This window comes from Bos taurus, chromosome X (assembly GCF_002263795.3).
Source record: "Bos taurus isolate L1 Dominette 01449 registration number 42190680 breed Hereford chromosome X, ARS-UCD2.0, whole genome shotgun sequence".
NCBI lineage: Eukaryota > Metazoa > Chordata > Mammalia > Artiodactyla > Bovidae > Bos > Bos taurus.
Genome location: NC_037357.1, coordinates 20698355 through 20725327, shown reverse-complemented (window position 1 = coordinate 20725327; position 26973 = coordinate 20698355).

Below are 26973 nucleotides of genomic sequence, written 5' to 3'. Positions count from 1 at the left end.
AAAGGAGAAAAGGAAAGATATAAGCATCTGAATGCAGAATTCCAAAGAACAGCAAGGAGAGATAAGAAAGCCTTCCTCAGTGATCAATGCAAAGAAATAGAGGAAAACAATAGAATGGGAAAGACTAGAGATCTCTTCAAGAAAATTAGAGATACCAAGGGAACATTTCATGCAAAGATAGGCATAATAAAAGACAGAAATGGTATGGACCTAACAGAAGCAGAAGACATTAAGAAGAGGTGGCAAGAATACACAGAAGAACTGTACAAAAAAGAGCTTCACAACCCAGATAATCGCAATGGTGTGATCACTGACCTAGAGCCAGACATCCTGGAATGTGAAGTCAAGTGGGCTTTAGAAAGCATCACAACGAACAAAGCTAGTGGAGATGATGGAATTCCAGTTGAGCTATTCCAAATCCTGAAAGATGATGCTGTGAAAGTGCTGCACTCAATATGCCAGCACATTTGGAAAACTCAGCAGTGGCCACAGGACTGGAAAAGGTCCGTTTTCATTCCAATCCCAAAGAAAGGCAATGCCAAAGAATACTCAAACTACCGCACAATTGCACTCATCTACACGTAGTAAATAATGCTCAAAATTCTCCAAGCCAGGTCTCAGCAATACGTGAACTGTGAACTTCCAGATGTTCAAGCTGGTTTTAGAAAAGGCAGAGGAACCAGAGACCAAATTGCCAACATCCATTGGATCATCGAAAAGCCAAGAAAGTTCCAGAAAAACATCTCTTTCTGCTTTATTGACTATGCCAAAGCCTTTGACTGTGTGGATCACAATAAACTGTGGAAAATTCTGAAAGAGATGGGAATGCCAGACCACCTGACCTGCCTCTTGAGAAATTTGTATCCAGGTCAGGAAGCAACAGTTAGAACTGGACATGGAACAACAGACTGGTTCCAAAGAGGAAAAGGAGTACATCAAGGCTGTATATTGTCACCCTGCTTATCTAACTTATATACAGAGTACATCATGAGAAATGCTGGGCTGGAAGAAAACACAAGCTGGAATCAAGATTGCTGGGAGAAACATCAATAACCTCAGATATGCAGATGACACCACCCTTATGGCAGAAAGTGAAGAGGAACTAAAAGGCCTCTTGATGAAGGTGAAAGAGGAGAGTGGAAAAGTTGGCTTAAAGCTCAACATTCAGAAAACGAAGATCATGGCATCCGGTCCCATCACTTCATGGGAAATAAATGGGGAAACAGTGGAAATAGTGTCAGACTTTATTTTGTGGGGCTCCAAAATCACTGCAGATGGTGACTGCAGCCATGAAATTAAAAGACGTTTACTCCTTGGAAGGAAAGTTATGACCAACCTAGATAGCATATTGAAAAGCAGAGACATCACTTTGCCAACAAAGGTCCATCTAGTCAAGGCTATGGTTTTTCCAGTGGTCATGTATGGATGTGAGAGTTGGACTGTGAAGAAAGCTGAGCGCCAAAGAATTGATGCTTTTGAACTGTGGTGTTGGAGTAGACTTTTGAGAGTCCCATGGACTGCAAGGAGATCCAACCAGTCCATTCTGAAGGAGATCAGCCCTGGGATTTCTTTGGAAGGAATGATGCTAAAGCTGGAACTCCAGTACTTTGGCCACCTCATGAGAAGAGTTGACTCATTGGAAAAGACTCTAGTGCTGGGAGGGATTGGGGCAGGAGGAGAAGGGGACGACAGAGGATGAGATGGCTGGATGGCATCACTGACTCAATGGACGTGAGTCTGAGTGAACTCCGGGAGTTGGTGATGGACAAGGAGGCCTGGCGTGCTGCAATTCACGGGGTCGCAAAGAGTCGAACACAACTGAGCAACTGAACTAAACTGAACTGAACTGACATCATGACAATATTGAATCTTCCTATCCATGGACATGGAATATCTCTCCATTTATTTAGCTCTTCCTTAATATCCTATATCAGAGTTTTGTAGTTTTCTTTATAGATAGATCTTGCACATGTACATCATAGGGATTTTGTACATTGGTGTGACTTATAGAAAGTCTTAGCCAGCTCAACAGGGACCTCTGGCACCATTTTTAGATTTATACCTAAAGTTTTCAATTTTTGAAGGTGCTTATGTAAATAGTAGTGTGCCTTTTATTTCAAATTCCACTTGTTATTTTCTAGCATATAGGAAAGAAATTGACTTTGTATATTAACTTTATCCTTTAATCTTGGTTTATTAGTTCCAGAAGGGGTTTTTTGCTCAATTCTTTCAGAATTTCTATATAGACAATCATGTCATCTACAGATAAAGACAGTTTTGATTTCATGCTTCTCAATTTATATACCTCTTATTTCCTTTTCTTGTCTTATTGAATTAGCTAGGACTTCCAGTAAGATGTTGAAAAGCAGTGATAAGAGGCAACATCCTTGCCTTGTTCTTTATCATTGCAGAAAAATAAGAGGCAACATCCTTGCCTTGTTCTTTATCATTGCAGAAAAGCTTTGAGTTTCTCACCACCAAGTATGATGTTAGCTGCAGGGTTTTTGCAGTTCTTTATTAAGTTGAGGAAATTCCCTTCTATTTCTGTCTTACTAAGAGTCATGAATGAGCACTGGATTTTGCCGAGTACTTTTTACACATCTATTGATATAATCATTTGATTTTTCTTCTTTGGTCTGTTACTTTGTGAATTACATTAATTGATTTCTGAATGTTGAACCAGCCTTAGATACCTGGGATAAATTCCAACTGGCTATGGTATATAATTCTTTTTTTATACTTTTTATTCAATTTGCTAATATTTTGCTGTGGATTTTTAAATGTATATTCTTAAGAATTACTGATTTGTAGTTTTTTTTTCTTGTAATGTCTTCTCTGATGTTAGTATTAATGGTAATACTAGTCTCACGAAATGAGTTTGCAAGCATTTCCTCTGCTTCTATCTTCTGAAAGAGATTGTAGAGAATTGGTATAATTTCTTCCTTAAATGTTAAATAGAATTCACCAGCAAACCCATCTGGGTTTAGTGCTTTTTGTTTAAAAGTTTATTAAGTATTGATTCAACTTCTTTAATAGAAATCAGTCTATTCATATTGCCTACTTCTTGTGTGACTACTGGCAGTTGAATTTCTTTCAAGGAGTTGATTGATTTCATCTAGGTTACCAAATTTGTGGGTATCTGTCATTGCTGTTTAGTCATGTCTGACTCTTTTGTGACCCCATGGATTGTAGCCCTCCAGGCTGCACTGTCCATGGGATTTCCCAGGCAAGAATACTGGAATGGGCCATTTCCTTCTCCAGGGGATCTTGCCGACACAGGTATCAAACTTGCATCTCCTACACTGGCCGGCAGATTCTTTACCACAGAGCCACCAAGGAAGCCCTTGTGGGCATCTAGTTGTTAACAATATTCTTTTATTATGCATTTAATGTCCATAAGATCTGTGGTAATGTCCCTTCTTTCATTCTTTATATTAGTAATTTGTGTCTTCTATTTTACTTAGCCTGCCTAATGTTTATCAATTTATTGCTCTTTCCAAAGAACTAACTGTTGTTTCCATTGATGTTCTCTACTGATTTCCTGTTTTCAATTTCATTGATTTCTGCTCTATTTTTTTTTGTTTTTATTTTATTTATTTTTTATTGGAAGATAACTCCTTTACAATATTGTGCTGATTTCCACCATAGCCACAGGTAGCTGCTCTAATTTTTATTATTTCTTTTCTTTTGCTTACATGGAATTTCATTTGCTTTTTTTTTTGTAGTTTCCTAAAATGGAAACTTAGATTATTGATTTTAAATCTTTCTTATTTTCTAATACATGCCTTCAATGCTATATATTTCCCTCTAACCACTGTTTTCACAGAACCCTTCAAATTTTGATAGGTTGTATTTTCCTTTTTGTTTAGTTCAAATGTTTTTTAATTTCTCTTGAGGTCTGTCTGTGTTACAGAAGTGTACTATTTAATCTCCAAGTATTTGGGAGATTTTCCAGCTCTCTGTTATTGATTTCTATTTTAATTCCATTGTGGTTATCTGAGAATAAACATTATATAATATCTATTCTTTTAAATTGGTTAAAGTATGTTTTATGGCCTAAACTGTATTGACAGTTAATTTTGGTGATGTTCTATGTGAGCTTGAGAAGAATATGTTATCTGTTCTTGCTGGGTAAAGTACTCAATAGACATCAATTATATCCAATTGACTGATGGTGCTGTTGAGTTCAATTATGTCCTCACTAATTTTCTGCCTGCTGAATCTGTCCATTCCTAATAGAGTTATGCTGAAGTTTCCAAGAGTGGATTCTCAGGACTTCCCTGGTGGTCCAGTGGTTAAGGATCCATGTTCCAACGCAGGACACATGAGTTTGATCCCTGGTCGAGGAACTAAGATGCCATAGGGCAACTAAGCTGGCACACTGCAACTATCGAGCCTGCATACCACAACAAAGAGCCCATGCACTGCAATGAAAGATCTCACATGCAGCAACCAAGATCTCATGCACCACAACTAAGACCTGATGCAGGCAAATAAAGAAATAAATGTTTTACTTCTTTAAAAAGAATACATTTGAATCAGTTCTAATGAGGTGGATGAAACTGGAGCCTATTATACAGAGTGAAGTAAGCCAGAAAGAAAAACACCAATACAGTACACTAACGCATATATATGGAATTTAGAAAGATGGTAATGATAACCCTCTATGCGAGAGAACAAAAGAGACAGAGATGTATAGAACAGTGTTTTGGACTCTGTGGAAGAGGGAGAGGGTGGGATAATTTGGGAGAATGGCATTGAAACATGTATAATATCATACAAGGAACGAATCGCCAGTCCAGGTTCGATACAGGATACAGGATGCTTGGGGCTGGTGCACTGGGATGAACCAGAGGAATGGTACGGGGAGGGAGGTGGGAGAGGGGTTCAGGATGGGGAACAGGTGTACACCCGTGGCAGATGCATGTTGATGTATGGAAAAACCAATACAATATTGTAAAGTAATTAGCCTCCAATTAAAATAAATAAATTTAAATTTAAAAAATAAAATAAAATTCCAAAAAAGAAAAAGAAATAAATGTTTAAAAAAATAAAATAAAATAGTGAAATTCATCTATTTCTGCTTGCAATTCTATCAGTTTTCATCCCATGTATTTTGGCACTCTGTTGTTAGGCATATATACAATAAAGAGCTGAATGAATCACGAGCTAGAATCAAGATTGCCAGGGGAGAAACAGCAACAACCTCAGATATGCAGACAACACCCTTATGGCAGAAAGTGAAAAGGAACTAAAGAGCCTCTTGATGAGAGTGAAAGAGGAGTGTGAAAAAGCTAGCTTAAAACTCAACATTCAAAAACCTAAGATCATGGCATCTGGTCCCATCACTTCATGGCAAATAGATGGGGAAAACGTGGAAGCAATGACAGATTTTATTTTCTTGGGCTCCAAAATTACTGCAAACAGTAACTGCAGCCATGAAATGAAAAGACACTTGCTCCTTGGAAGGAAAGCTATGACAAACCTTGACAGCATGTTAAGAAGTAACCATTAGTTTGTCTTCTACATTTATTACTCTACTTCTGTTTTGTAAATAAGTTCATTTATACTTTTTTTTTACGATTTCTTACATAAGCAAGATGAGAAGGTGGTGGCAGAGGATGAGATGGTTAGATAGCATCACCAACTCAATGGACATGAATTTGAGCAAACTCTGGGAGATAGTGAAGGACAGGGAAGCCTGGTGTGCTGCAGTCCATGGGGTCGCAGTCAGACATGACTTAGCAGCTGAACAACATATAAGTGATATCATATGATATTTGTCTTTCTGTTTCTGACTTACTTCACTGAGTATGACAATCTCTAGGACCATTCATGTTGCTTCAGATAGCATTGTTTTGTTCTTTTTTATGACTAATACTCCATTGTATATATGTACCACATCCTCTTTACCCATTCCTCTGTTGATGAGTTTGTTTTAGATTCCTCACATAAATGGCGTCATGTAATATTTGGCCTGTGTCTGGTTTATTCCTCTATGCATAATGTCCGCCAGATTTACATATGTTATCACAAATGGCAGAATTTCCTTTTTAAGGCTGACTAATATTCCATTGTATGTATATAGCACATTTTCTCTATCCATTCATCAGTTGATGCACATTTAGGTTGCTTCCGTGCCTCCACTACTGGGAATAATATTGCAGTGATCACGGCAGTGTAGATATCTCTTCAAAATCATAATTTCAGTTCCTTTGGATATATACCCAAAAGTGGAATTGCTGAACCTTTTGTAGTTTTATACCATGTCCCCTATATACAAATGAGTTCCATTCTGAGAGTGAGTTTGTTAAGTCCAATTTGTTCATAAGCCGTACAAAGTTAGCTTAGGTACCCAACTAACACAATCAGCAACATAGTACTGTACTGTAATAGGTTTATAGTACTTTTCACACAACTAATACATAAAAAAACAAACATAAACATAATAAGTAAAGAAAAGACGTTTAATCTTACAGTACAGCACCTTGAAAAGTATAGTAATACAGTACAACAGCTGGCATAGAGGGGTTGTCATCCAGTGAACAGGCAAGAAGAGTTATTGGCTGGAGGAGGGAGGGCAGATTGGAAAGGGTAGAGCTGAAAGAGCATCAGCAATAGGAGATGGAGTGTAAGCTGCAATTTCACTCATACCTGAGGATAATGGAATGCACATTTGCATCTTTGAAAGTTTGCAATTTGAAGGTTCACATGTAGGAGACTTAGTATAATTGAGCATTTTATTATTTTATTTTCCATCTTTTCTTAGTATATCAGTTATATTCCTTTTTTTTTTAACTTTTTTAGAGGTTTCCCTAGAGTATGCAATATACATTTATAACTAATCCACAGTGTAAGTACCATATACAAAATATTCCTAATTTCCTAATATTCCTTCTTTCCAAATTTATCATTGCTGTCGTTCATTTTGCTTATACATAAGCATACAGAATCAAATACATTGTTGTTATTTTTTTATTTTGAGCAAGCTATTTTCTGTTAGATCAATTGATAAGAAAAATAAAAGGTTTTATTTTACCTTCTTATATTCTTTCTGCAATGCTCTTTCTTTATATAGAGTTTCTGATCTATACAATTTTCCTTCTCTCTGAAAATGTTCTCTTAACATTTATTGCGAGGCACATCTACTGATGACAAATTTCCTCAATTTTTGTTTGTATGAGAAAGTATGTCTCCTTCACTTTTGAAGAATAACTTTGCAGAGTACAGAATTCTAGACTAGTGTTTTTCTTTCCTCAACATTTTAAATATTTCACTCCAATCTCTTCTTGCTTGCATGGTTTCTGAGAAGAAATCATTATAAGTCTTATGTTTACTTCTCTATAGGTAAGGAATTTTTAAACCATGGCTTCTTTCAAGATTTTTTTCTTTATATTCTCTGCAGTTTGAATATATGCATATGTGTGATTGTTATTTGGCATTTATCTCATTTGGTGTTCTTTGAGCTTCCTATATCTGTGATTTAGCATCTGACATTAATTTTGGGGAAAATCTCAGTCATAATTGTTTCAAATATTGCTTGTTATTTTCCCTTCCTTTTCTTTTTGATATTCCCAGTACATATATGTTATACCACTTGTAGTTGCCCTACAGTTCTTGGCTATTCCATTCTAGGTTTTTCCAGTCTTTGTTCTATTTTTCAGTTTTGGAAGTTTCTGTTCTCTCATCATCAAGTTCATAAATTATTTTCTCAGCTATATCTAATCTATTAATGAGCCCAGCAAAATTATTCTTCCTGTTATACTGTTTTTATCACTATCTTTTCTTTTTTTTAGAATTTCCAACTCTCCGCTTACATTATCTACCTGTTCTTCCCTATTATCTACTTTTTCCATTGAAGTCCTTACATATTAACCACAGTCTTCCAAGATTTCTGCCATATCTGACTTTGGTTGTGATGCTTGTTCAATCTCTTTGAGCTATGTTTTCAGCCTTATAGTATGCCTTGTGATTTTTTTGTTGTAAGGTGAACATAATGTACTGCTGTTATGGATTGAAAGTTTGTGTCCCCCTAAAATTTATGTTGAGCTTTAAGCCAACTTTTCCACTCTCCTCTTTCACTTTCATCAAGAGGCTCTTTAGTTCCTCTTCACTTTGTGCCATAAGGGTGGTGTCACCTGCATATCTGAGGTTATTGATATTTCTCCCACCAATCTTGATTCCAGCTTGTGCTTCCTCCAGCCCAGCGTTTCTCATGAGGTACTCTGCATATAAGTTAAATAAACAGGGTGACAATATACAGCCTTGACGTACTACTTTTCCTATTTGGAACCAGTCTGTTGTTCCATGTCCAGTTCTAACTGTTGCTTCCTGACCTGCATACAGGTTTCTCAAGAGGCAGGTCAGGTGTTCTGGCAATTCCATCTCCTTCAGAATTTTCCACAGTTTATTGTGATCCACATAGTCAAAGGCTTTGGCATAGTCAATAAAGCAGAAAGAGATGTTTTTCTGGAACTCTCTTGCTTTTTCAATGATCCAGCAGATGTTGGCAATTTGATCTCTGGTTCCTCTGCCTTTTCTAAAACCAGCTTGAATATCTGGAAGTTCACAGTTCACGGATTGCTGAAGCCTGGCTTGGAGAATTTTGAGCATTTCTTTACTAGCATGTGAGATGAGTGCAATTGTGTGGTAGTTTGAGCATTCTTTGGCATTGCCTTTCTTTGAGATTGGAATGAAAACTGACCTTTTCCAGTCCTGTGGCCACTTCTGAGTTTTCCAAATTTGCTGACATATTGAGTGTAGCACTTTCACAGCATCATCTTTTAAGATTTGAAATAGCTAAACTGGAATTCCATCACCTCTACTAGCTTTGTTTGTAGTGATGCTTCCTAAGGCCCACCTGACTTCACAGTCCGGGATGTCCGGCTTTAGGTGAGTTGGCTTAAAGCTCAACATTCAGAAAACTAAGATCATGGCATCTGGTCCCACAACTTCATGGCAAATAGATGGAGAAACAGTGGACACAGTGGCTGACTTTATTTTGGGGGGCTCCAAAATCACTGCGCACGGTGATTGCAGCCATGAAATTAAAGATGCTTGCTCCTTGGAAGGAAAGTTATGACCAACCTAGACAGCATATTAAAAAGCAGAGACAGGGGACGGTCCTAAGATGGCGGAGGAATAGGACTGGGAGACCACTTTCTCCCCCACAAATTCATCGAAATAACATTTGAACACTGAGCAGATTCCAAAAAACAACTTCTGAATGCTGACAGAGGACATCAGGCACCCAGAAAGGCAGCCCACTGTCTTTGAAAGGAGGTAGGACAAAATATAAAAGATAAAAGGAGAGACAAAAGAGGTAGGGACAGAGATCCATCCCGGGAAGGGAGTCTTAAAAAAGAGAGAAGTTTCCAACCAGGAAACACTCTCACCGGCGGGTCTGTGGCGAGGCTTGGAATCTCAGAGTGCAACATAACTGGGAGGAAAAATAAATAAATAAATAAAACACACAGATTACATGCCTAACGGCAACTCCCAGCAGAGAAGCAGCCCAGATTCTCTCATCCACCACTAGCAAGTGGGAGCTGGACAGGGAGGCACGGGCTGCACTGCTTAGGGTAAGGACTGGGCCTGAATGCCCCGAGGGCAATCTGAGGGAACTAACTTGAGATAGCAACCCAGACTGTGGGATAGCTATCCTGCAAAAATCCCTGACCTAAGACACTGCCAGGCCCACTCACAGAACAAAGGACTGAGCAGAGCTAACCAGTTGCAGACCGGCCCATCCCCCATCAGAGACAGGCAGACGAGGGCAGCCAGAGCCAGAAGGGGGCAATCACAGCCCTAGAGAGGCATCCTCTACCAAACTGCAAGCAGGCTTCTTTGCTAACCAAGACTTCTTGGGATTCTGGATGGTTGACATCCACCAGGGGGGTCGCAGCCAGAGATCAGCTCCCCAGAAGAGACACATGGTACACCTGAGAAGTCGCACCTGTTCTACACCCAGAAAACCGAGCAGCTGGGATGGGGGAGGTGATAAGATGCACTCTCCAACTGAGGGTGACTGTGCTCACCAAGCACCTGGTCACCTGAGCTGCTCGGACCTGGGAAGGGCACAAAACGCAGGCCCAACCGACTGTGCCTTTGTGGAGTACCCGAGAACCTGAACCTGAGTGGCTTAGACCTGGGAAGTGCATGCAACCCAGGGCCCACCTCAGACAGTTCCTGGCAGAGGAACCTAGAGCCTGAGAAGTGTAGACCATGAAAGTATACACACTGTGAGCAGGAGCAAACCCAGTGCAGCTGAAACACTGCAAACACTCCCCACATACGCCAGTGATATTTGTTTGCAGTGTTCCTCCCTCCCCAGAGCAGGACTGAACAAGTGAGCCTAAAAAAGTGACCACCACCGCCCTCTTGTGTCAGGGCAGAAATTAGACCCTGAAGAGACCAGCAAACAGAAGAAGCTAAAATAAGCAGAGGGAACCACTTTGGAAGTGACAGGTGCAATAGATTAAAACCCTGTAGTTAGCATCAACTATATAGGAAGGGGCCTAGATCTTGATAAGTATAAGCCAGATCAAGGAACTATTTGAAAATGAACTGACCCCACACTGTCCACAACAGCTCCAGAGAAAGTCCTAGATATATTTTTACTATTATCATTTTTTTAATTAAAAAAAATTTTTTTATTTTTAAGTCCTCTATTCCTCCTTTAATTTTCATTTTTATAACCTACTATTACCTTGCAAAAAAAAACCCTATTTTTAAATCAAACTTATATTTTATAAATTTTTTTACTTTGTTTTGTCTTTTTTAATATTGTATTTTGAGAATCCAACCTCTACACTAGATTTTTAATCTTTGCTTTTTGGTATTTGTTATCAATTTCATACTTTTAAGAACCCAGTCTTCAGTACCCATTTTTATTGGGAGTGAGATTACTGGCTTGATTTCTCTCTCCCCCTTTTGACTCCCATTTTTCTCCATCAGGTCACCTCTATCTCCTCCATCCCCCTTCTCTTCTCTACCCAACTCTGTGAATCTCTTTGTGTGCTCCGGGCTGTGGAGAACACTTAGAGAACTGATTACTGGCTGGATCTGTCTCTCTCCTTTTGATTCCCCCTTTTATCCTCCTGGCCACCTCTGTTTCCTTCCTCCCTCTTTTCTTCTCTGTGTAAATCTGTGAATATCTCTGAGGGAACCAGACTGTGGAGAGTACATAGGGAAATGATTACTGGCTAGCTTGCTCTCTCCCCCTTTGATTCCCCCTCTTCTCCTCCTGGTCACCTCTATCTCCCTCCTCCCTCTTCTCTTCTCCATGTAACACTGTGAACCTCTCCAGGTGTCCCTCACTGTGGAGAAACTTTTCATCATTAACCTAGAGGTTTTATCATCGGTGCATATATATGGAGAAGTCTTGAGGCTACTGTAAGAATAAGACTGAAAACCAGAGGCAGGAGGCTTAAGTCCAAAACCTGACAACACCAGAGTACTCCTGACTCCAGGGAACATTAATCGATAAGAGCTCATCAAAAGCCTCCATACCTACACTGAAACCAAGCACCACTCAAGGGCCAACAACTTCCAGAGCAAGACATACCACGCAAATTCTCCAGCAACATAGGAACATAGCCCTGAGCTTCAATATACAGGCTGCCCAAAGTCACACCAAATCCACTGACATCTCAAAACTTACTACTGGACACTTCATTGTACTCCAGAGAGAAGACACACAGCTCCACCCACCAGAACACGGACACAAGCTTCCCTAACTAGGAAACCTTGAGAAGCCACCCATCCAACCCCACCCACAGCAAGGAACCTCCACAATAAAGAGGAACCACAAACTGCCAGAATACGGAAAGGCCACCCCAAACACAGCAATATAAACAAGATGAAAAGGCAGAGAAATACTGAGCAGGTAAAGGAACAGGATAAATGCCCACCAAACCAAACAAAAGAGGAAGAGACAGGGAATCTACCTGATAAAGAATTCAGAATAATGCTAGTGAAAATGACCCAAAATCTTGAAAACAAAAGGGAGTTATAGATAAATAGCCTGGAGACAAAGATTGAGAAGATGCAAGAAATGTTTAACAAGGACATAGAAGAAATAAAAAAGAGTCAATATATAATGAATAATGCAATAAATGTGATCAAAAACACTATGGAGGGAACTAAGAGTAGAATGATTGAGGCAGAATATAGGATAAGTGAGCTGGAAGATAGAATGGTAGAAATAAATGAAGCAGAGAGCAAAAAAGAAAAAAGAATTAAAAGAAATGAGGACAACCTCAGAGACCTCTGGGACAATGTTAAACACCCCAACATTCGAATCACAGGAGTGCCAGAAAAAGAAGACAAAAAGAAAAACCATGAGAAAATACTTGAGAAGATAACAGTTGAAAACTTCCCTAAAATGGGGAAGGAAATAGTCACCCAAATCCAAGAAGCCCAGAGAGTCCCAAACAGGATAAATCCAAGGTGAAACACCCCAAGACACACATTAAGCAAATTAACGAAGATCAAACACAAAGAACAAATATCAAAAGCAACAAGGGAAAAGCAACAAATAACACTCAAGGGGATTCCCATAAGGATAACAGCTGATCTTTCAATAGAAACTCTTCAGGCCAGGAGGGAATGGCAGGACATACTTAAAGTGATGAAAGAGAAAAACCAATAGCCCAGATTACTGTTTACAGCAAGGATCTCATTCAAATATGAAGGAGAAATCAAAAGCTTTACAGACAAGCAAAAGCTGAGAGAACTCAGCACAACCAAAACAGCTCTCAAACAAATGCTAAAGAATATTCTCTAGACAGGAAACACAGAAAGAGTGTATAAACTCAAACCCCAAACAACAAAGTAAATGGCAATGAGATCACACTTATCAATAATTACCTTAAATGTAAATGGGTTGAATGCCCCGACCAAAAGACAAAGACTGGCTGAATGGACACAAAAACAAGATCTCTTTATATGTTGTCTACAAGAGACCCACCTCAAAACAAGGGACACATACAGACTGAAAATGAAGGGCTGGAAAAAATATTCCACACAAATAGAGACCAAAAGAAAGCAGGAATAGCAATACTCATATCAGATAAAATAGACTTTAAAATAAAGGTTGTGAAAAGAGACAAAGGACACTACATAATGTTGAAAGGATCAATTCAAGAAGAAGATATAACGATTATAAATATATATGCACCCAACATAGGAGCACTGCAATACGTAAGACAAATGCTAACAACCAAGAAAGGGGAAATTAACAATAACACAGTAATAGTGGGAGACTTTAATACCCTACTCACACCTATGGATAGATCAACTAAACAGAAAATTAGCAAGGAAACACAAACTTTAAATGATACAGTGGACCAGTTAGACCTCATTGATATCTATAAGACATTTCACCCCAAAACAATGAATCTCACCTTTTTCTCAAGTGCACACGGAACTTTCTCCAGGATAGATCACACCCTGGGCCATAAATCTAGCCTTGGTAAATTCAAAAAAATTGAAATCATTCCAAGCTTCTTTTCTGACCACAATGCAGTAAGATTAGATGTCCATTACAGGAGAAAAACTATTAAAATTGCAACATATGGAGGCTGAAAAACACGCTGCTGAATAACCAACAAATCACAGAAGAAATCAAAAACGAAATCAAAATATGCATAGAAACAAAGGAAAAAGAAAACACAACAACCCAAAACCTACAGGACACTGTAAAAACAGTGCTAAGGGGAAGGTTCATAGCAACACAGGCTTACCTCAAGAAACAAGAAAAAAGTCAAATAAATAACCTAAATCTACACCTAAAGCAACTAGAAAAGGAAGAAATGAAGAACCACAGGGTTAGTAGAAAGAAAGAAATCACAAAAATTAGGGCAGAAATAAATGCAAAAGAAACAAAAGAGACCATAACAAAAATCAATAAAGCCAAAAGCTGGTTCTTTGAGAAGATAAATAAAATTGACAAACCATTAGCCAGACTCATCAAGAAACAAAGGGAGAAGAATCACATCAACAAAATTAGAAATGAAAATGGAGAGATCACAACAGACAACACAGAAATGCAAAGGATCATAAGATACTACTATCAGCAACTATATGCCAATAAAATGGACAACTTGAAAGAAATGGAGAAATTCTTAGAAAAGTACAACTTTCCAAAACTGAACCAGGAAGAAATAGAAAATCTTAAAAGACCCATCACAAGCACGGAAATTGAAACTGTAATCAGAAATCTTCCAACAAACAAAAGCCCAGGACCAGATGGCTTCACAGCTGAATTCTACCAAAAATTTAGAGAAGAGCCAACACCTATCCTACCCTAACTCTTCCAGAAAATTGCAGAGGAAGGTAAACTTCCAAACTCATTCTATGAGGCCACCATCACCCTAATACCAAAACCAGACAAAGATGCCACAAAAAAAAAAAAAAAAAAAAAGAAAGAAAGAAAACTACAGGCCAATATCAGTGATGAACATAGATGCAAAAATCCTTAACAAAATTCTAGCAAACAGAATCCAACAACACATTAAAAAGAAGACCAAGTGGGTTTCATCCCAGGGATGCAAGGATTCTTCAATATCTGCAAATCAATCAATGTAATACACCACATTAACAAATTGAAAGATAAAAACCATATGATTATCTCAATAGATGCAGAGAAAGCCTTTGACAAAATTCAACATCCATTTATGATAAAACCCTCCAGAAAGCAGGAATAGAAGGAACATACCTCAACATAATAAAAGCTACATATGACAAACCCACAGCAACCATTATCCTCAATGGTGAAGCACTGAAAGCATTTCCCCGAAAGTCAGGAATAAGACAAGGGTGCCCACTCTCACCACTACTATTCAACATAGTTTTGGAAGTTTTGACCACAGCAATCAGAGCAGAAAAAGAAATAAAAGGAATCCAGATTGGAAAAGAAGAAGTAACATTCTCACTGTTTGCAGATGACATGATCCTCTACATAGAAACCCTAAAGACTCCACCAGAAAATTATTAGAGCTAATCAATGAATATAGTACAGTTGCAGGATATAAAATTAGCACACAGAAATCCTTTGCATTTCTATACACTAACAATGAGAAAACAGAAAGAGAAATTAAGGAAACAAGCCCATTCACCATTGCAACGAAAAGAAAAAAAAAATACTTAGGAATATATCTACCTAAAGAAACAAGACACCTATATATAGAAAACTATAAAACACTGATGAAAGAAATCAAAAATGACACAAATAGATGGAGAAATATACCATGTTCATGGAATGGAAGAATCAATAAAGTGACAATGAGTATACTACCAAAAGCAATCTATAGATTCAGTGCAATCCCTATCAAGCTACCAATGGTATTTTTCACAGAACTAGAAAAAAATAATTTCAGAAATTGTATGGAAATACAAAAAGCCTCGAATAGCCAAAGCAATCTTGAGAAAGAAGAATGGAACTGGAGGAATCAACCTGCCTGACTTCAGGCTCTACTACAAAGCTACAGTCATCAAGACAGTATGGTACTGACACAAAGATAGAAATATAGATCAGTGGAACAAAATAGAAAGCCCAGAGATAAATCCACGCACCTATGGACACCTTATCTTCAACAAAGGAGGCAAGAATATACAATGGAGAAAAGACAATCTCTTTAACAAGTGGTGCTGGGAAAACTGGTCAGCCACTTGTAAAAGAATGAAACTAGAACACTTTCTAACACCATACACAAAAATAAACTCAAAATGGATTAAAGATCTAAATGTAAGACCAGAAACTATAAAACTCCTAGAGGAAAACACAGGCAAAACACTCTCCAACATAAATCAAAGCAGGATCCTCTATGACCCACTTCCCAGTGTACTAGAAATAAAAGCAAAAATAAACAAATGGGAACTAATTAAACTTAAAAGCTTTTGTGCAACTAAGGAAACTATAAGCAAGGTTAAAAGACAGCCTTCAGAATGGGAGAAAATAATAGCAAATGAAGCAACTGACAAAGAATTAATCTCAAAAATATACAAGCAACTTCTGTAGCTCAATTCCAGAAAAATAAACGACCCAATCAAAAAATGAGCCAGAGAACTAAACAGACATTTCTCCAAAGAAGACATACAGATGACTAACAAATACATGAAAAGATGTTAAACATCACTCATTATCAGAGAAATGCAAATCAAAACCACAATGAGGTACCATTTCACGCCAGTCAGAATGGCTGCGATCCAAAAGTCAACAAGCAATAAATGCTAGAGAGGGTGTAGAAGAAAGAGAACCCTCTTACACTGTTGGTGGGAATGCAAACTAGTTCAGCCACTATGAAGAACAGTGTGGAGATTCCTTAATAAACTGGAAATAGAACGACCATATGACCCAGCAATCCCACTGCTGGGCATACACACCAAGGAAACCAGAATTGAAAGAGACACGTGTACCCCAATGTTCATCACAGCACTGTTTATAATAGCCAGGACATGGAAGCAACCTAGAGATTCATCAGTAGATGAATGGATAAGAAAGCTGTGGTATATATACACAATGGAATATTACTCAGCCATTAAAAAGAATACATTTGAATCAGTTCTAATGAGGTGGATGAAACTGGAGCCTATTAACAGAGTGAAGTAAGCCAGAAAGAAAAACATCAATACAGTATATTAACACATATATATGGAATTTAGAAAGATGGTAACGATGACCCTATATGCGAGACAGCAAAATAGACAGAGATGTACAGAACAGTCTTTTGGACTCTGTGGGAGAGGGCGAGGGTGGGATGATTTGGGAGAATGGCATTGAAATATGTATATTATCATATGTGAAACCAAACACCAGTCTAGGTTCAATGCATGAGATAGGGTGCTCTGGGCTGGTGCACTGGGATGTCCCAGAGGGATGAGATAGGGTGGGAGGTAGGAGGGGGGTTCAGGATGGGGAACACATGTATGCCCATGGCAGATTCATGTCAATGTATGGCAAAACCACTACAATATTGTAAAGTAATTAGCCTCCAATTAAAATAAATAGATTTATATTTTTAAAAAAGCAGAGACATTACTTTGCCAACAAAGGTCCATCTAGTCAAGTCTACAGTTTTTCCAGTGGTCATGTATGGATATGAGAGTTGGACTATAAAGAAAGCTGAGTGAAGAATAATTAATGCTTTTGAACTGTGGTGTTGGAGAAGACTCTTGAGAGTCCCTTGGACTGCAAGGAGATCCAACCAGTCCATTCTGAAGGAGATCAGTCCTGGGTGTTCATTGGAAAGACTGATGTTGAAGCTGAAGCTCCAGTACTTTGGCCACCTGATGAGAAGAGCTGACTCATTGGAAAAGACCCTGATGCTGGGAGAGATTGAGGGCTGGAGGAGAAGGGGATGACAGAGGATGAGACGGTTGGATGGCATCACTGATACAATGGACATGGGTTTGGGTGGACTCCCAGAGTTGTTGATGGACAGGGAGGCCTGGCCTGCTGCGGTTCGTGTGGTCGCAAAGAGTCAGACATGACTGAGCGACTGAACTCAACTGAACTGAAAATTTATATTGAAGCCCTTCCCTATGTGATGGTACTTAGACATGGAGCCTTGGGAAGATAATTAAGTTTAGATGAAGTCATGAGTGTGAGGCCTCCATGATGAGATGAGTGTCCTTATAAGAAGAAGAATATACCAGAGTTTTCTCTCTGCCGTGTGAGGACCCAAGAAGGTACCAACTTGCAAGTCAGGAAGAGGATCTTTCAGATCAGATCAGATCAGATCAGTCGCTCAGTCGTGTCCGACTCTTTGCAACCCCATGAATCGCAGCACGCCAGGCCTCCCTGTCCATCTCCAACTCCTGGAGTTCACTGAGATTCACGTCCATCGAGTCAGTGATGCCATCCAGCCATCTCATCCTCTGTCGTCCCCTTCTCCTCTTGCTCCCAATCCCTCCCAGCATCAGAGTCTTTTCCAATGAGTCAACTCTTCACATGAGGTGGACAAAGCACTGGAGTTTCAGCTTTAGCATCATTCGTTCCAAAGAAATCCCAGGGCTGATCTCCTTCAGAATGGACTGGTTGGATCTCCCTGCAGTCCAAGGGACTCTCAAGAGTCTTCTCCAACACCACAGTTCAAAAGCATCAATTCTTCGGTGCTCAGCCTTCTTCACAGTCCAAGTCTCACATCCATACATGACCACAGGAAAAACCATAGCCTTGACTAGACCAGGCACCAAATCTGCTGGTACCTTGATTTTTTTACTTCCTAGCCTCTATAGCTGTGATAAATACATGTCTATTGTTTAAGTTACCCATTACATCATATTTTGTTATAGCAGCCTGAACTAAGACAACTGGGTTAAAGGAACTGTGGTAAATAGGCATTTAGTAATGTCATGACGTGGAGAAGGCAATGGCACCCCACTCCAGTACTCTTGCCTGGAAAATCCCATGGACGGAGGAGCCTGGTAGGCTGCAGACCATGGGGTCGAGAAGAGTCAGACACGACTGAGCGACTTCACTTTCACTTTTCCCTTTCATGCATTGGAGAAGGAAATGGCAACCCACTCCAGTGTTCTTGCCTGGAGAATCCCAGGGACGGGGGAGCCTGGTGGGCCGCCGTCTATTGGGTCGCACAGAGTCGGACAAGACTGAAGCAACTTAGCAGCAGCAGCAGCAATGTCATGATGAGGTGTAGGGGAAGAGGAAGCATTCTATAGCCCTATGATTAGGTCATAATCTTTTGGTGATCCTGTACCCTTGGATGGTAAATTTCACAGGATGGGTAGTGGGGGTTGGAGTTGGGTGCTTCCCTTCCCTCAAGTAGGCTTTTATAAACTCTAGCATGTGAGGTTCTAATAAAATAGTTTCTGGTAAAATAGCTTCTCCTGAGAGCATACCTTGTTAAGAAGAACATAATGGTTCCAACATAATTTCTTTTCTCCTCTGCCTGCTAGAAACACAAAAGAATCTTCTCTGATATTTACTGTGATGGCCTGGTCAAGCTCCTAGAAGCAAAACTCACAGAAGTTTGGTGGCCCCCATATGACTGGGTCCCTCTGGGGTCTTTAACTCCTAGAGCTGTCCACACTGATCCTCCAGCTCAGTTTACTGTAACTGAAATTCATTGATCCCAGCTCACACTCTCCTACTGCAACACTGGATCCCAAGGAGGTTTCTCCTCATAGATTTCTAATTCATCAAGTAGTGATTCTCTGTATATGTCTGTCTGTCTATCCAATTTCAGGGGGAGCAATTTGCCCTGTGACCTCACTTCTCTGACAGATCTAGGAAGAGTTGTTGGTTTTTCCATTTGCTCAGCTTTCTATTTGTTAAGACAGCATGGCAACTTCTAAGTCAGTTATTTGTTTTTCCTACCTAAGTATACATATCTTCTTTAGCCACTCAGTCCCTACTTCCTACAGTAAAGTTATAAACAGATTTGTTTGTTTTTTAAAGGAAAGTGACATAACAATAAAGATGAAAATCATACTCAATTCTTTAGATGATTTTTTTTTCATAAACATATTTTCCTGTTACGGTAAATTTATATTAAGTAAATAATGATGGCATTAACTGGTATTCTTGATGTGCTTTTGATCATCTTTTTCCAAAAGCTACTGCCAAGAGAACTTCCTAAGAAATACCACTTAACCACTAAATGACCATTTCTTATATAATGGCCATTTCTTATATATAATGATAGCTTAGTTAGATATTGCTCTTCATTCCATTTTCTTCTCTATTCTATTGCCATTAACAATAATGAGATTTCCACACTTTCTCTTAAAATATAATAGATTCATTGAGCAATTGTTTCCCTGCCAAATATTATTGTAGAAAATGAAACATGTCTTCAGAATGATGTTTAATAGCTCGAGCCTTACCCAAAGCCCTCAAGCTTAGGATCCATATCTAATTTGAACCTTATTTATGGCCCTTATCATACTGTACTATAATTGATTGTTTACTTGTCTGTCTCCAGACTGGATTTGCAGATCCTCAAGGGCAAAGGCCATATTCATTCATCTTCCATGTCAAGCACCATGCCTTGGCACATAGCTGGCACTCAGGAAATACTTGTTGAACTGGGATGTACTTCCTCTTACCCTTGGTTCACTTTTTGCCATATATTCATTCACTCACTCACTAAGTGAGCACATATTCAGCGTAAAAATGCTCCCTTCCATAAACATGGAAGGGGACTTTTCAAGTACAACCTTTTCTGTATAACCCTTTCAAAGACAGGTTTTCACTGCACATCATTCATTCAATAACAAAAAAGTTTATTGAGTACTTCATTTGTGCCTGGGCTTTCCTGGTAGCTCAGCTAGTAAAGAATTCACCTGAAATGCAAGAGACCCCAGTTTGATTCCTGGGTTGGGAAGATCCCCTGGGGAAGGGATAGGCTACTCACTCCAGTATTCTTGGGCTTCCCTGGTGGGTCAAATGGTAAAGAATCCATCTACAATGCAGGAGACCTGGATTTGACCCCTGGGTTGGGAAGATACCCTGGAGAAGGGAATGGCTACCCACTCCAGTATTCTGGCCTGAAGAATTGCATGGACAGACGAGCCTGACAAGCTACAGTCCACAGGGTCACAAAGAGTCGGACACAACTGAGCAACTTTCACTTTCACATATGTGCCTGGAATGATGCTAGGCACTGAGGCAACAATAATATATAAGACCGATGAGGTCTTCACTCTTATACTGAAAGAGACAGATATTAAACAGTTATTTAATCACACTAGCATGTGTCTCAACAGAGCACAATCATACCGTTTCTAAATTGCCTTTCCTCATCTGTCTACCCCTTTGGAGTCATGCCCTTAAGGACAAGAACTCTGTCTACCTGCTTTACTGACTCTCACCCTTCAAGCACCTACCACAGTGCCTGACATATGCTGCTGCTGCTAAGTCGCTTCAGTCGTGTCCAACTCTGTGCAACCCCATAGACAGCAGCCCACCAGGCTCCTCCATCCATGGGATTTTCCAGGCAAGAGTACTGGAGTGGGGTGCCATTGCCTTCTCTGGCCTGACATATGGGACAAGACCAAAAAACATTGGACAAATAAATAAAAAAATTAAAGAGTGAATGGCCAAATGAATAAATATTGTCAATATTACTATGTGGTAAAATTAACTAGGCAGTCTTCATACCTCCTACTGAGCAGGTCCTCTTGGATTTACAAACAACAGATACAACTTACAGAATCATAGCCTGTGTGATTATGGCCTATGGAATTTAAGTACTCCCTATTTCTATCAAATTATTATTCTTCCCAGAGGAAGGAGAATCATTGATGAGAAGTTAAAGAGGACAAGGAGAGACTCAATAATAATATATAGCAGTTATTGATAATGAACCACAGTCTGTACTAAAAGGTTTATGTAGAATATCTCGTTAAGTACTTATAGCATCTCTTTGACATGGTATAATTATCACCACTGATAGAGAAAAGAGAACCCTTCTACAATGTTGGTTGGAATGTAAATTTGTACAACCATTATAGAGAACAATATGGAGGTTCCTCAAAAAACTAAAAACAGAACTACTGTAGGAGCAATCCCACTCTTGAGCATATGTCCAGAGAAAAGCACAATTCAAAAAGATATATGTACCCCAATGTTCATTGCAGCACTATTTGCAATAGCTAAGACATTTAGGAAGCAACCTAAATGCTCATTGACAGAGTAATGGATAAAGGTGTGGTACATACATACAATGGAATATTGCTCAGCCATAAATAAGAATAAAATAATGCTATTTGCAGTGACATGGGTGGGCCTAAAGATTCTCATACTAAGTCAAGTAAGTCATACAGATACAGCCAAATATCACACAATATCACTTATATGTAGAATCAAAAAAAAAAAAGATACAAATGAACTTATTTACAAAACAGAAACAGACTCACAGAGTTCAAAAAAACTTATGGTTACCAAAGGGGAAAGGTGGGAGGGATAAATTAGTAGTTTTGAATTAACATATACATACTACTGTATATGAAATAGATAATCAACAAGTACTTACTGTATAGCACAGAGAAAACTATTCAATACTCTATAATAACCTATATGGGAAAAGAATCTGAAAACGAATGGATATATGTGTGTGTGTGTGTATATATATATAACTGAATCATTTGGCTGTACTCCTGAAACTAATATAACATTGTACATCAACTATACACTAATATAAAATAGAAATTAAATTTAGAAAACAATAATTATCACCATTGTTTTTTAAACATGAAGAAACTGAGGATCAGGGAATTTAAGTGATTTTTCCATGGTCACAGTTAGTAAATAGTATAAGTGGAAATGCAACTCAGGTCTGTGTGTCTCAAAAATAGAGCACTAAAATGCCTTGATAGATGCCTAATATAATTGACCAAGGGTTCTCAGTGTGAGAAAAGGAAATCAAAATCTGCAGAGGGTCATATATAATGTGAAAAAGTATATATTCACTTGGTTAAAGATACTAGATTGACAACACATATTTATCTCCTTTCCTTCCTAAGAACTTCTAAAATGACACCAAAGGAATTTTTTTAAGGTATAAATCTATAAAGACCGAAAAGATTAAGAGAGAAATCATCAGAAGCCATCACCCAGAAGCCATGGGTGAGATTTCAACAATTCTTGGAAGTAGAGACTTCAGAGGAGGATATTGGATAAGCCAGCTGATCTGCTCTGTGAAATCCCCAAGAGACACCAATAAGGTAGGAGTGTAATTCAGAAATGAATACTGGAGAATGGCTGAGTATCTGTGTGTGAACTGAACATCCTCTGATGTCCCTACCCTTATTCCAAGCAGTAAGGCAAGAAACTATAGGTTCTATCTCTGGAAACTCAAATGAATAAGGTCATGACTTAAAAGACACCAAACTATGCTGGAGAGCAGTGGTTAGATGTCTTAAAATTTTGCTTCTAAAATCATGAGACCATTCTCACTCCCACCTCCAGATTCCTCCCTGCTAGGTTCAAAAAATGACAACAGCCAGGCTTCTGTCAAGACATGGAAGTATTATTTTTGGAGACACTGGCCTATCTGAGCAAACTATCTCCACATACTTACAGCTGAGATGTGAGGATCTTAGTAGAAAAGTCTGGCTTCTCACCCAACTACCAGCTGTAGGCTACCAGTCAACAAGCTTTATCTGCACACAGACTTCCTATAAGTGTTTTTGTACCTCACCCTAAATATATATAACATGTACCAATCATCATCTGACATATAATCATCATCCCACTTAGAATATAAACTCCATGAAAGCAAGGGTTTTGTTTCTTTTTTTGTTTATTTAAAACAATTTACTCAATATAGTTGAATGAATGAATAAATTTTAGGAAGGTCTCCAACAATAAATGAGCAAACAAATAAAGCATAAATAAGGGAATCCAGAACTATAACAGAGAAAATGGGGGGGGCACAGGAAAAAAAATTTGCGTTTTAGAATCTCCATATTGACATCAGTAGGAATGATAGAGTATGGACATCTAAAAATTCTCTCCTCCATAAAATCAACAAGAACATGGCGCGGGAAGAGGGGGGGGGATTGTTAGAATCAACATTTTAAGAACTCTGCATATTAATGAAAAGATTGCAGCAACTGTATTTTTTAAGAAAATGGCTGGTTTTCTGTGTAAGAGTGAGCTTTGAGGCATTTTTAACTGACTTTATCCCCACATGGCTCTCCCTAGCTCAAGAGTAGCCTTGAAACCTAACATCCTGCAATTACAGTGAATAGCAGCAGCCTGGCAGCCACTGGAGGAAAAATGGGGTTCAATAAACTATAAAACCCAGAGAAGAGAACTGTCATTATTTGGCCTATCTGGTGATTTCCTGGAAGATTCCACTCACAAGTTTCACTGTTATTTAACCAGACTGCTGTTGCTGCTAAGTCGCTTCAGTCATGTCCAACTCTGTGCGACCCCATAGATGGCAGCCCACCAGGCTCCCCCATCCCTGGGATTCTCCAAGCAAGAACACTAGAGTGGGTTGCCATTTCCTTCTCCGATGCATGAAAGTGAAAAGTGAAAGTAAAGTTGCTCAGTCGTGTCCGACTCTTCACTCCCCATGGACTGCAGCCCACCAGGCTCCTCCGTCCATGGGATTTTCCAGGCAAGAGTACTGGAGCGGGGTGCCATTGTCTTCTCCAATTAGGAGCTTGTTAAATACCTAAAATCTTTTCCCCAGAGAAAATTATAGAAAATAATAAGAAGTGGTTGAAAAACTTCAAGACTGCCTTTAGGAGTAGTTAACAGTTCAAAAATAGGCTAACAAGCAAGTTTGAAAGGAAAACCTGGAGAATGAGATATCCAGGGGCTTTGACAAGTTCTGACATAGTCCACGGAATCTAGAAAGCCATGTGCATGTGTAATGAGAAATCAGCTCTTATTGAGAATCCCTTGTATGTCCCACACTCTTTTCAAGATTCTCTGTTTGTCTTTCAACAGTTTAATTATGATATGTCTAGGTGTCGCTGTCTTTGAGTTTTCCTACTTAGAATTTGTTGAATATTATGTAGATTATTTAGATGACCCAGGAAAAATGTATAAACTCCTAGAAAGACATTAACTAGCAAAGATGAGTCAAGAAGAAATAGGAACTCTAAATAAACCTCTAAGAAGTAAAGCAATTAAGTCAGCAATCAAAAAATTTCCCACAAAGAAAAGCCCAGGTCCCTATGGCTTCACCAGCAAATCTTAAAGAAGAATTAACACCAAAAACTTGCACATTCATCTAAAAACAGAAGAGGAGATACTACCCAACTCATTCTATGAGGCCAGTATTACCCTGATACTAAAACAAGACAGACTTAAAAAGAAAACTATAAACCAAAAAAAAAAAGAAAAGAAAACTATAAACCAAGCTCTTATGAATTGAGATGTAAAATTTCATCACAAAATACTAGCAGACTTACACAAAATGCTGCTGCTAAGTCACTTCAGTCGTGTCTGACCCTGTGCGACCCCATAGACAGCAGCCCACCAGGCTCCCCCGTCCCTGGGATTCTCCAGGCAAGAACACACAATAACCATAAATAAATCCAGCAACATATACAAAAGATTGTAAACCATGACTGACTGAGATTTAACCCAACAATGCAAGGTTGGTTCAACATCAGAAAATTAATTGATGTAATATACAATATTAATAGAATAAAAGATAAAAAACCACAGGATCATTTCAGTAGGTGTGTAACAGTCATTTGATACAACCAAAACCCTTCCATGATAAAAATAAAATAAACAAACTAGAAAAAGAAATTAATTTCTTCAGTCTAGTAAAGGGCATCCTATGAAAAATCCACAGCTAACATCATACATAATGGTGAAAGACAGAAAACTCTCCTTCCCAGATATCAAAGGCAAAACAGGAATGTTCACTCTTGCCATGCCTATTCAATATTGTACTGGAAGTTCTAGTCAGGGCACTTAAGAAACAAAAAGAAATAAAAGGCTTCCAGATTAAAAACAAGTAAATCTATCTCTAACTACAAATGACATAATTTTGAGTACATGAAATTCAAAGGAATACACACCAAAGAAACTGTTAGCACTAATAAATATGTTCACCAAGACTGCAATATAAAAAAACAAATACAATAATTGATTGTATTTCTATACACTAGTGATAAACAATTCAAATGAAATTAGGAAAATAATTCCAACAACAATAGCATCAAAAAGAATAAAGTATATAGGAATAAATTTAACAAATGAAATACCCACACTGTCTTGAAGAGATTGTTGGTAGGAATATGATCATTAAAACACACTACTATATAAAAAATAGATAACTAATAACAACCTACCGTATAGCATAGGGAACTCTACTCCATACTCTGTAATGGCTTATATGCAAAAAGAGTCTTAAAAAAAACAGTGGATATATGTATAATTGATTGTTTGCTCTACACCTGAAAATAATAAAACACTGTAAATCAACAAAATAATAAATCCAATAAAAAATCCAATCCAATAAAAAAATTTTTTTAAAGAAAGGAATTTTTAAAGTGATTGGGAGGAAATTTCAGATGAAAATAAGGAATATGTTATTGGAAACTGTAGGAAAGGTGATCCTCATTATAAAGTAGTAAGGAAGTCGTGTTCCAGTGTTCTGTGGAACGTTAAAAGTGATAAACATGGATATTTAACCAAGGAGATTTCTATGCAAAGTGTTGAAGGTGCAGTCTCATTTCTCCTTACTGTTTTTAGTCAAATAAGAGGGGAGAGACAAATTGAAGTAATTGTTAAGCAAAAAGGAACTAGAACTTGAAGATTTGGAAATGTCTCGGCCTGTTCTTATTATGAAAAATGAGAAAGCATGTTCTGGAGAGAATACCAAGAGAATGGCTGGAAAATCATTTGATAAAAAGATTATGGGTGCTATTCATAGATTTAATCAGCCATCTCAGCAGAAGCTAGGAATAGCAATGAGATTATATTAACAGAAATATTGCCGGCTTGGTCTAAAGAGGACAGAGGTCAAAATGAAGGAAGGCTCTTAGACTCCTGGGATTCTATAAGATGAAACAATAGAGCTGTCCAGCATCAACATGTGCTGTCTTTCAAGAAGAGGGAAGAATGACCCTGAAAGTGTTTCAGAAGTCAGTAGGGTTGCCACTCCCATCACAGACCGAGGGGACAAGGCTGTCTCCTCCTCAGTTTCAGCAGTCCATGCTGCTGCTGCACAGTGTCACAGGGACAGGGCCCCCATTCATAGCTACATAGGTGATGCTGCTATTGCAGTGGGCCCAGAGGGCAGAGCATTGAGCCAAAAAGGATTATACTTGAGCTTTAAGATCTAATAGAATTTGCCTGTACTTGTGACTGCATTTGGACACAGGGCTTTTAAAGAGGTAAAGTTAAGTCAAGTCATAAGGGTGAGTCCTAATCCAATATTCCTGGTGTCCTTATAACAAGAGAAAGAGAGACCAGAGACACACATTCCCAGAGGAAATTCCCAGAGGAAAGGCCATGTGAGGACACATTGGGAA